General features: G+C 48.0%; 1 protein-coding gene across 7 annotated transcripts in view; it reads right to left on the reverse strand.

Moving 5' to 3' along the window:
- The window catches only part of UBAP2 (ubiquitin associated protein 2), a 79,482-nt gene extending 76,269 nt beyond the window's left edge, over positions 1–3,213 (reverse strand). Inside the window, exon 1 of one of the 7 annotated variants that reach the window (XM_083402706.1) lies at positions 3,081–3,213. The gene's annotated coding sequence lies outside the window, so the exon portion shown is untranslated. The other 6 variants (XM_083402708.1, XM_083402704.1, XM_083402710.1 and 3 more) reach the window with 6 other exon arrangements.
- Between the last annotated feature and the right edge of the window lie 7,707 nt (positions 3,214–10,920).

Genomic DNA, 10,920 nt, shown 5'->3' on the forward strand with positions numbered 1-10,920 from the left:
TTTTCTACATATACTGTAAAACGTGCCAGATACAAAAAAGACCCATTCACAGCTTAAGTTAAAATTCACAAATATTTGGGAGAACAAACAAAAACAAAAACCTAAAACACCTTCACTTCCCCCAGACTGTGCATTATCATGTGTTTACAATAATTAACACAACACCTTCAAGTAGCACATTTGGAGTAAAAAAAGACCACTCCAGTACTGCAAGCTGATTTTAGCTTTGGAGGTATATTGTTTCACACAAAGCTAAAGGCAGCAGACAATGTATGGCTTTTACAAACAAAGCTAGTTAGGTAAATGTGCAAACAGAGACTCCAGGGAAAGATGTGACTCGAGGAACTACTATAAACAGCTGCTAAGGATACTAAAGCAAGTAACACCTTTTATGATGCTATTTTAGGAAAGAAGCATTGCTGTTCTAAATCTGCTCTTTCTCCCCTCTTTTCTCCGTATTTAAATCCAGCTCCTACTTCCCTTCCTGGGTGAAAAAAGCAGCTGTTCCAAACACAGAATAGGCCCTCAATTTTTCCTGCCTAAACCACCCAAAAGAATATCCCCTCAATTGTGCTACATTATTATAACTCATTTCATCACTGATTCAAATAAAGACAATAGAGAAGAGGAAGACAGGCGGCTCTTTGGCACCAAGAGGGCAGGACTGAACTAGTCTAGAAGTCACTTACAGGAGACCAAGTTAACCACCAGGAAATTCACAGCACAGAGGTACTAGTTTCAGTTCTGCAGGATCATCACCCTTTTTAAGGTGTAAGTGAACTGCAAACACAGGCTGGCCTTAAAATTGTTTAACTGCAACCTAAGAAGGAAGATGTACCGAACCAAAACAGTTTCATGCTTAGTTCAATACTTAGCAATACTCCTCAAACTTCCCATGATCCCCTGAATCCCCAGAGCTCACTGCAGTCAGACCTGAAATAGCAAGTGACTCTTTTAGAATGCTCAACACTTTTTGAAGAAAATGGGTCACTATTGTTGCTGCAATTTCTTTCACAAACAGCAGCAATGTAAGACAGAATTATTCGTTGTTGTTTTTTAAGTATGCAATTCCAAGAACGCAACCCTGCCCCAGCTTCCATTTCCTCACAAGCCCAAACACAGGAGAGAGACAATGCAGGGAAGGCATAAGGGCAACAAGCAGACTGATAACTATTCACAGGTCTTGTCCTCAAGTAACCTCCTCTAGCTCCTTAGGTGGTGCCATTGCTTACAGAGACCCTTCAGTTATCAATGATTTCTTAAAAGGGGGGCATAATTGAAGCTGACCCTAACATACCCTGTTAGGTTGTTTGAGGGATGGAAAAATCCCCTTTCAGAGGGTCATACCAAAGACCCTCACATGCACCTACAGGGTGATACAATCAGATCAGGCGGAAGAGTTGAGACCAAACACACTGCAAGCAGATGGGGGGGGGGGGGAGAGAAACTCAAGTATCAGGAGACCCTGTTCTAGGAAGCAAGGGTGGGAGACAGGTTGGCAACTGCTCCTACTGGGAAAGCAGCCAACGCTAGATCCAAGTGCAGAAAGGCACCAAACCCAGGGAAAGGGATCACCAACCTCCCAAAATAAAACTAGAGGGGTTGTGGGGGTGAAGAGAGGAGGCTGGCTGGCTTTGGTCCCTGGCACAGCAGGGATACTGAAAGGCAGAAGCTGTCCCAGGGCCTGGTATCCATCATTTCGCCTTTATCCCGGGGAAGGGGGCTGGGGGGGGGGGCATTTTCCCTGAACTTTTCCTTTCCTCTCCACAGAGAGTGTTCCTGTTGCCACGATCCCCGTCCTTCTCCATCGCCAACATGACGGTGCACTGGGGTGGGGCAGTCTGCGAACTTCTCTTGCCCCCTGGAGAGAAAAGAAAAGGTTTCTGGGGCTGGAGGAGAGAAGGGCATGAGAGCTTCCTGTAGGGTGGGGTCCTCACCACCACTTCCACCTCAAAACGGAGCAAATAGTCGTGAAAAGATGGGGGGGGGGGAGTAGAGCAAGAGAGTGAGAAACAACTCAGCAACTTTCCAGGAGTTTTTAAGCTTTATTTGTCCCCACCCCTGCCTCCCTTGGGAGCGTGTGTGTTACGGGGGGGTGGGGAGAGAGGGTCCCCCAGGGCCCACACACCCACTTTCCCCTCAAAAAACCACGAGAGGCGTTTCGGGAAGCCAGCGCGTGGCCGACACGGGAGGGAAACTCCAGCAGCCCCCCCCCCACCGTCCGCTTTCCCCTCACAACAGGAGTGGGGGCACCCTCCTCCCTCAGCCCCCCCCTCCCCATGGACGGTATTCACACGCACTCACAGGCGGTGGGGGGCCATTTTCCCTCTCACGTTTTCACTTCAGGGGGGAGCGAGGGCCCCACCGCCCTTCCGAGGGACTTAAAAGGCGGCATGGGGACCTCCTAGGCCGCCCCCTCCTCCTTTAAGCGGAGCTCGGGGGGGTCCTTCTGCTCCTTCGGTCTCCCCCCTCCCCCCCCCACTGGCCCCTGAGGGGAGGCTGAGAGGCGGCGCGCGCCTCTTCCTTCCTTTCTCTACCCCCCCCCCACACGGACTAATATTTCAGCCGCCCCCCCCCCGTCTGTCTGTCTTTCTTTCTTTCCCCCGTGAAGGGAGGGGAGCCCGCCGAATCCGCCTCTCCCCGCCCGCGGTCGCGCGCTCGTTACCTGCCAATGTGCTCACAAAGCGGCAGCGGCGGCGGCGGCGGCAGCGGCGCCCACCACTGTCACGTGACTCCTCGCCTCTGCCCTCCCCTCGCCTCGCCCCCGCGTTCCCGCGCGCGCGCCCGCTCTCTCTCTCGGTCTCTCCCTTGCGGCCTGCGCAGCCCCGCCCTCACCACATGACACGGCTGCAGGCGCGCGCGTGAGCGCGCTCTCGCCGCCCCACCGCGCGTGCGCCGTACGGCGGGCGGACCCCCGCGCCGCTTCCCCTTCTCAGGCACGCATGCACGACCCCCGCCAATCACGCCGGCTCATTCCCTCCCACGTGATCGCAGCAAGGGGAGAGGGAAAGAGAGAGAGAAAGGCTCTCGTAAGAAGCTTCTTTTCTGCTGCCGCTCTCCTCTCCCCACGTGACTCTTACCTCCGGAGGAGATGGAGGAGGAGCCGGGCTACGTCCGCTCGCACGTGACCTCCAGCGCCACTTCACTTACGGTTAGAAGGAGAAGGAGAGAGAGAGTGTGCGCGTGTGGCGTAGTCGCTGCGGGCCTCATACGTCACCATGAGAGGGGGCGCGGCCTGGGAGGGGGCGTGTCGGAGATGAAAGGGTGACGTTGTCGGCCCGCCGTGGGTTATATTCGCTGTCGAATGCTTAGTCCTTAAAGAGGCAAGCAGCGAAGTTTGTTGCTGTTCCATATTATTATTATTTTATATATATATAAATAATATATATATATTATTTTTTTTCTTTTTCCTTTCTGCTCCTGTGATGAGGCTGCATTTTAATATTTTAATGTTTCAATATTTTAATGTTGTATTTTAATCTTGTTTTTAAGGTGTATTCATTCAACTTGTTTTTATTATTGCTTGTTAGCTGCCCTGAGCCTGGCCTTGGCTGGGGAGGGCGGGGTATAAATAAAAATTATTATTATATTATATTATATGCATTATGCAATATGAACTTGTTATATAAATGTAGGCTAATATAAACATATCATATAAGGTAACATAAAGCAGTCCTTAGTTGTTTTGATCTTTTTATTGACTGGGTAACAGCCAGCTAAGTCACACCCCAATCGAATCCATTGAAATCAATGACTAGTGTTGGATATCATTAACTTTACTGCATTCTCTCTCTCTCTTTTTGGTATGTATTGTGTGAAGTGCTTTGGCATTTCTTTCTGTAAACGAAAAGAAGCATAAAAACCTTTCTGATAAATTAATAAATAAAAATTTTTATAAGCATATATAGGGAGGGGGGAATAAAGCGATTATTTATTTAAATTATTTCTAAACTTCCCCCTTATACAGTGCATTCCAGGCCAGTATAAAATAAGGGTGAGCATTATTCAAATGAATGTGAGCACAATGGTATATTTGCAAATGCATGTCACTGGTGCATTTTGCAAGGAACCGTGATTGGCTATGGACCACAGGAAGCTGCCGCACAAGTCAGACTGCTGATCTACCTAGCTCAGCTTCAACACTACCTGGAGACATCAGGGCTTGAACCAGAGACCATGAGGTGGAGTTCAACAGCACTCTATTACAAATGTTCCGTCTGCGCAAGCGTATCCACTTGCTAGATAGAACACCCCACCCCTGAATGTAAAAAAGTAAAGAACTTCTGGGAAATGATATATAATGAGATGAAAAAGATGTTGAAATATACATTTTTTAAAAAATCAGAAGTATTTTTACTTGGTGTTATAGGTCAGGACATTAATAGGCAAGATGTTAAATTGTTATTATATGCAACAACAGCGGCAAGAGTATTGTTAGCCCAGAAATGGAAACAAGAAGAAATTCCAATGAAAGAAGAATAGTAGACAAAATTAATGGACTATGCAGAATTGGACAAAATGACAGGAAGGATTCAAAACATGCAGGTCCAGAGATTTACAGAAGATTGGAAGAAGTATATGAATTATTTGAAGAGCACCTGTAATCAACAAATTACGCTAGTAGGACTACAAGAAGTTTTGTAAGGAGAAATATAAGAAGTGTTACAAAGTAGAAAAAGACAGAGATTTTGGTTATGAGTTTGAAATGTAATAGGGAAGATAAGAAATGCATACTGAGAGATTAGATTGGAAAATTTTCAGACAGGATTGATGGAGGTCAAAAATTTGAATAAGACGTAAAAGTATGTTTAATTACTGTTGAAAATAGGTTTTTTTTAAAAAAACTAATAAAAAATTATATTAAAAAAAAGAACACCCCACCCCTTCCACATGTGCAGTGTTCAGGGGCTGCCCCACCACACCCTCCAGAGCCAATTTAAGGGGGCGCTGAGTGAGTAGAGACGAGGAAACACCATTGGACCAGCAGAAGTCCTTGCGTAGCACTTCTGCAGATGGGTTTGGTTAGGTGAGATCCGGCCTTTCTGGTTCCAAAGCACATACATGCTCCATTACCAAGGTATGGATCTTGTGGCACTCTGTACACGCCATGGCAAGCCCTGTTCTTTTGCTGCGTGGTGTGTGAAAGAGACCCGAGCTGATCGAGACACAGGCCTAAACGAGTTGGGCTTTGCTCGTTTGCATTGTCTCTGTACCAGGGAGGGGGAATAATTGCAGGTCTCAGAGCCGTTTTGCCACAAACAAGTGCCTGTGCTCACTTAATCTGCGCAGTGCTAATGACTATTATTAGCATCTTCTAATCGTGACTTGGCATCCCCCTTCTAATGAAGATGGCTTGTTGGCAACCAGCACCCAGCAACAAAGATAGAAGCTGAAGAGGAGAGTGCTTCATCACGCTGGGGGGAGCTGCGGTTGGGAGTCACCTGTCCATGTCGCAGCATCACAACCTCCTGGAAAAGGTGAATCAGGGCTGCCACTTTCCAGGACAAAGGCCCTATAGCTCCTTGATTCCCTAAGAACTTTGGAGCAGGGAGGAATTCTGCACAGGCCAAATTTTGTGCAAGACTTCTACAAAAGACAGTTAGGTGGCCAGTTTATGCTAAAAGTTGAGTCATGTATGGGCGGTGTAACAGCAAACTGGCAGCATATCAATTATTTTATTCCTTTTTTTGAGGGGTGCCGTTTACTTTTAAAAACAATAATTATACTGTCCTGTGAATTTTAATTACAGTCATACCTCATGTTGGGATGCGGGTGGCGCTGTGGGTTAAACCACAGAGCCTAGGGCAGGGGTCAGCAACCCGCGGCTCCGGAGCCACATGTGGCTCTTTTACACCTTTGCCGCGGCTCCGGGGCGGATACTAGCGAGGGGAGGAGGCGCATTGTGCACCCCAACACTCCCCACTGTGACAGGCGCTGTACTGGCTGTGACGTCGCATGGGGGCGGTGCTTGCGTTAGTCACACACCGTCCCGACGTCACCTTCCCACCCGCTGTCAGATCGCGGCTCCGGAGATATATTTGTTTTAAATGTCGTAATGGTTTTGTGGCTCCCAGTTGTTGTTTTTCTTCAGAAACGGGTCCAAGTGGCTCTTTTTGTCTTAAAGGTTGCAGACCCCTGGCCTAGGGCTTGCTGATCAGAAGGTCAACGGTTCGAATCCCCGCGACGGGGTGAGCTCCCGTTGCCCAGTCCCTGCTCCTGCCAACCTGGCAATTCGAAAGTATGTCAAAGTGCAAGTAGATAAATAGGTACTGCTCTGGCAGGAAGGTAAACGGCGTTTCCATGTGCTGCTCTGGTTCGCCAGAAGTGGCTTAGTCCTGCTGGCCACATGACCTGGAAGCTGTACGCCGGCTCCCTTGGCCAGTAAAGCGAGATGAGCGCTGCAACCCCAGAGTCGGTCACGACTGGACCTAATGGTCAGGGGTTCCTTTACCTTTTTACCTCATGTTGCGTTTACTTCAGGTTGAGCGTTTTCAGGTTGCATCCTGCGGCGACCCGGAAGTACCAGAAAGGGTTACTTCCGGGTTTTGCCGCTTGCGCATGCGCAGACGCTCAAAAGGATGTCACGTGCATGTGCAGAAGCGGTGAATCACGACCCGCGCAGACGCGGGTTGCATTCTACTCAGGTTGCGAACGGGGCTCCGGAATGGATCCTGTTCACAGCCAGAGGTACCACTGTATTAGCGGTTATGAAACTGATTACGTTAACAAAAGTCATTTTTTAAATTGTTTGACATAGCAAATGTGATGCATAGATTTGTATATGCATATGTATAGGGTTTCTCGGAGGGGCCTAGACCTGGTACCTTTGTGGAGCAAAACTGGCAGCAGTTTCAGATGCCTTTGGGCTGATACTAGAGAGGCACGGTTTGAATGTGACACTGCAAATCCCAACAGGGATTCACTAAGAAATCCAACTTCTGCTGAGTTTTTTGTTTTTTTACTCCAAACACCAGCACATCAACCTTTCCTTCCTTAGAGAAGTTTCATGAGTAAAACAGAATCTGGGAGGAGCTGCCGACAGCTTCACATTAGGGATACATTGTGATGCTTTGTTGTAAGCCCAACTCATATTTTGCTTAATGCTACAAAGAAGATTATGCTGAGCGATCGCTGAGCGATTGGGAAATAATATTATCACAGGCGTCACACAGCTTACTTAGCCCATTTGGACTATGATCCTACAACTGGAATTCTAAAGAATCTCCCCCTACAGCCTCGGCCACTGTTAGAATTCCTGATCTATGATTGCAGTAATGGGATTTTTGTCTATCACATGACGGTGTGTGTTTTGACTCCACAGAGTGGGAAGTGACAGAGTGTTCCGTGAAGTGGGACTATTGTCCTTTGTTCTTTTTCTCTTTGCTGTCTGATGCTAGAGAGAGAGGGAGCCATGTTGCAGTGCTCCGTGTGTTTATATGTAAACAAAGTAGATTAGCCAAAATGCTGAGTTGCCGAGGTCTGTTATGCAACTGCGCAAACTCTGTGGATCTCTTAAGAGTGCCCGTGTCGGTTGGCATCGGTCGCTGTGTTCGGGCTGAAGAAAGCTTATGAAGCTCCCGAATGATCGACCAGGAGGGAGGGAACATGCCAGTCGGGCATGTGTCTCTGCCAGGGTCCTACTCGAGTGTAGGCTGAACTCCTGACAGCCACATCCCTTTGCAAAATCCTTTTCAGATGCCATGCATAGCTGCTGCAGCAAGCAAGCATGGGTTTGACTGGCTGCATAGGATTGTCATGCCTGAAGCCACCCTCTCTGTTTGTATGCTGTGTGGGCAGCAGCCTGCCAAGCAGAGGTAAGGAACTCCATGTGCACCTTCGCTCATCAGCAGAAGCAGACAATTGCCTGCCCACACTGGTGCCAAAGTGAGTCATCATTTCGCTTCTTGCTGGTACGAAGGAGCCACCTGCCCAACCCAGTGTGAATGCTGGGTTTTAGCAACCTAAGAGCGAGAGAAAAGTGGATCTCTCAGCCTCTTCCATATAGAGCTGACACCTCTTTGCCCAGCAAAAGCTCTGTGCCTTTTACATTTGCACAACAGACCATAATCCAAGAAGTGTGACCTTTATGCGCACAGCCAAGAAAAACAGCACAGGTTGAAGGTCTGCATTTTAGCACTCGAGCCTGCCTAGATGCTAAGACCAGCCTCTGCAGACCTGGTTTTAGGCCTCTCTGCTATTTGACAAAAGGCAGGCAGGAACTGCAGACCGGGTCTTCTCTGGTGCCCTGCTTCTGAAATTTGCACACACCCCCCCCAAAAGGTTTGCCAGGCACCAACTTTCTCAGATGAAAAACTAATATTTTTTTGCCAAAGCCAGCATGCTTCTTGGGAAGCTCATAAACGGGTGAAAAAAAAGCACTTGGGATCACTGTGCAAATACACTTTATTGAGATACCCATACTAAGATGCAGAAATGTTTCCCCTCACCAGATTTCAGTTCACGCTACTTCAGTTACTCAAGGGAGAGGTGAGTAGGGGGAGAAACAAAAAACGAACTCCACTTGAGAACAATGACTATAGAGCAGCCTTTCTCAACCTTCCTTAAAAGACATCTGAAGGCAGCCCTGTTTAGGGAAGTTTTTAATATTTAATGCTGTATTGTTTTTAACACTCGATTGGGAGCCACCCAGAGTGGCTGGGGAAACTCAGCCAGATAGGTGGGGTATAAATAATAAATTATTATTATTACTATTCCATCCCCAGATGTTGTTGGACTACAACTCCCATCGTCCCCAACTATCAAGACCAGCGGTCAGGGATGATGGGAGTTGTAGTCCAACAACAGCTGGGGAGCCAAGGTTGAGAAAGGCTGCTTTAAGCAAGCCACGGTAGAAAGGATTCGGTTGACTTTTGGGGGGTAGTAGCATGTGCAACAGGGACGCGGGTGGTACTGTGGGTCAAACTGAAGAGCTTAGGACTTGCCGATCAGAAGGTCGGCGGTTCGAATCCCCAAGATGGAGTGTGTGCGCCCGTTGCTCGGTCCCTGCTCCTGCCAACCTAGCACTTCGAAAGCACGTCAAAATGCAAGTAGATAAATAGGTATCTGGCGGGAAGGTAAATGGCATTTCCGTGCGCTGCTCTGGTTCGCCAGAAGCGGCTTAGTCCTGCTGGCCACATAACCCGGAAGCTGTACGCCGGTTCCCTCGGCCAATAAAGCGAGATGAGCGCCGCAACCCCAGAGTCGTCCGCGACTGGACCTAATGGTCAGGGGTCCCTTTACCTTTAGCATGTGCAACTGGGAGTGGACAAAATGTGTTTTTGAGCAAACATGCCCTTAGCAAACCTCTAGGAAGCATTGCGGCTGTACCCATGGAAATGTGCAAAGCTGTCTGGAAGTGAACCAAGCCTAGGTTGTATCCAAACTAAATTCACGGTGCAAGGAAGGAAAGCAGAAGGCACTGTGGGGCACTGTATTGCAGGCACATTCAGAGCTCCTCCTAAAACCACAACAGGATCATAGAGTTGTACAGTTGGATGGGACTCAAACCCTTACAATGCAGAAATCACAGCTAAGCACAACAGCTTGCACAATACTGACAGAGGCAGCAAGTCAACACAATAGGACCATGTTGCCCATGCTATGCAAGTGTGGCTAGCCTGCAGCCCTCTAAAGCAGGCTTCCTTAAACTCGGCCCTCCAGATGTTTTTGGCCTTCATATCCCATGACCCCTAGCTAGCAGGACCAGTGATGGAAACTGTAGTCTCAAAACATCTGGATGGCCGAGTTGCATTACAACTCCCATCATTCCTGCTATGCTGGTGAGAAGCCACGGATGTTGAAAGTTGTGCATGCTCTGGTTATCTCCCGCTTGGACTACTGCAATGCACTCTACGTGGGGCTACCCTTGAAGGTGACCCGGAAACTGCAACTAATCCAGAATGCGGCAGCTAGACTGGTGACTGGGAGCAGCCGCCGAGACCATATAACACTGGTTTTGAAAGACCTACACTGGCTCCCAGTAAGCTTCCGGGTACAATTCAGTGTTGGTGCTGCCCTTTAAAGCCCCAAACGGCCTCGGTCCAGTATATCTGAGTGTTTCCACCCCCATTGTTCTGCCCGCACACTGAGGTCCAGTACCGAGGGCCTTCTGGCGGTTCCCTCCCTGCGAGAAGCAAAGCTACAGGGAACCAGGCAGAGGGCCTTCTCGGTAGTGGCACCTGCCCTGTGGAACACCCTCCCACCAGATGTCAGAGAAAAACAACTACCATCCTTTTAGAAGACATCTGAAGGCAGCCCTGTTTAGGGAAGCCTTTAATGTTTGATGCATTGCTGTATTTTAATATTTTGTTGGAAGCTGCCCAGAGTGGCTGGGGAAGCCCAGCCATATGGGTGGGGTATAAATAATAATAATTATTATTATTATTTCACGTGTCCCAGGCAGGTGCATACTTCTTATTGGTTTGTCTTTGTTTTATTTTTATTATGTATCTTTTATATTGTCATTTTATGTTGTGAACTGCCCTGAGATCTATAGGTACAGGGTGGTATGCAGATTTTAATAGTAAGAAGCTGTTCCAGCAGTGTAAAAGCCATGCTTAGTTTTGACCACCTCTACATACAAGTTACCCATTCTAGGAACCTACTGTTTCTGTCACATGCAAACATAGGAAGCCACCTGGTTAGACCATTGTTCTCTTTAGTTCAGGATTGTCCAGAGATTGACCGCAGTTCTCCAGGGCCTCAGAGAGCAAAGTTTTCTCCAACCACACTTGGAGATATATCAGGGATTGAACTTGGGGACTCTTGCATGCATCACATGTGTTTTATCACTCAGCTACAGACCTTACTTTGAAAAGCACCAAACAGCCAGTTTAATGTGATCCTGGAAAACAGACTGATATGGGGCATATCGTGCTTTCAAATATAGAAGGCAGCAGAAGCAATTCTGGCTTTATTAGT

The sequence above is a fragment of the Podarcis tiliguerta genome (assembly GCF_965153285.1).
Source record: "Podarcis tiliguerta genome assembly, chromosome: 11".
Lineage (NCBI taxonomy): Eukaryota > Metazoa > Chordata > Lepidosauria > Squamata > Lacertidae > Podarcis > Podarcis tiliguerta.